The sequence below is a fragment of the Aplysia californica genome, unplaced genomic scaffold (genome assembly GCF_000002075.1).
Source record: "Aplysia californica isolate F4 #8 unplaced genomic scaffold, AplCal3.0 scaffold00139, whole genome shotgun sequence".
In the NCBI taxonomy this organism is placed as follows: domain Eukaryota; kingdom Metazoa; phylum Mollusca; class Gastropoda; order Aplysiida; family Aplysiidae; genus Aplysia; species Aplysia californica.
The window spans coordinates 230,383-231,387 of NW_004797409.1; the positions used below are offsets into that span (position 1 = coordinate 230,383).

At 40.1% G+C, this 1,005-nt stretch overlaps 1 protein-coding gene across 1 annotated transcript in view; it reads right to left on the reverse strand.

The window, feature by feature from the left end:
* The window catches only part of LOC101847869 (zinc finger CCCH domain-containing protein 13), a gene marked incomplete in the record, with an annotated part of 35,587 nt that extends 34,772 nt beyond the window's left edge, over positions 1–815 (reverse strand). Inside the window, 1 exon segment of the mRNA XM_013081640.2 lies at positions 763–815.
* Between the last annotated feature and the right edge of the window lie 190 nt (positions 816–1,005).

Genomic DNA, 1,005 nt, shown 5'->3' on the forward strand with positions numbered 1-1,005 from the left:
CAAGTAAGTCGGACTTGAATGAATCCACATGATCTGAACAATCAATTAACAAACGAAATTCAAAATGGCCGCTCGAGCACGAAACTGAAAGTAGATAATTTAGGTCGTCATTCTTTTTCGTATTCGTATTTACCGACAAAGCCGACGGGAGAAAATGGGGGCGCTGGCAGTTGGCCAGGCCTCGCAATTCGCACATTGACTGACACAGGTGGGCCTTGCGATATCATTGTCAGATTTCAGACGATTGTCGGCAAACATGCAGGTCTAATATATATATACTAGCTGGGCCCCCTTTCGATGAAAGGGATGATCGGTGCATTAACATCAACTGAAAGTCATTGGCCTACTACATGTATATTTACACTCTACTGGAATGGGGCAATAAATCTTGAGAGATGCAAAAAATTAGAAGGTCTAGATCTATACTCTCAAAACAAAATGCGCCTCGAGAAATATCACTTCCTGATTTTCTAAAATTACAGAGACGAGATTACAGAGTCGGCCTATAAAAGCAATCGGCGAAATAAGGAAATTTAGCTTTTTGCAGCAAAACTGTATCAAAACTGAAAAAAAACAAGGGCGCCATGATCTGGAGAATATTTTTAAGAATTTTTTGGCGAAAACTGCAAGTCGATCAGCGCAGTCATTCAAAAGCCATTTGAATAGCAAAATTCGGCCACCACAAATAGATAATAGATATATTATATACAAGACAGCGTTCTATCAACAAATTTGGCAAATCATTTTGTCTGTCAAGTCTACCTGGCCTTGTCCTTCTTCTTCTTGTGGGACCGCTCGGGGCTACTGTCTGACCCAGAGCTCTCCGACTGAGGAGGAACAGAAAGAATATTCAACTAAAGCAAAAAACAATAAATCTATCACAAACAGAAAAACATGTGGACTGAAAATTTCCTTGCAAAATGCTTCAACAGGGTGACTGCCAAACCGGCTTCTCAATTTTCCAGGGGCACATTACATAACAATGACAACGTAAAATTGAATGTA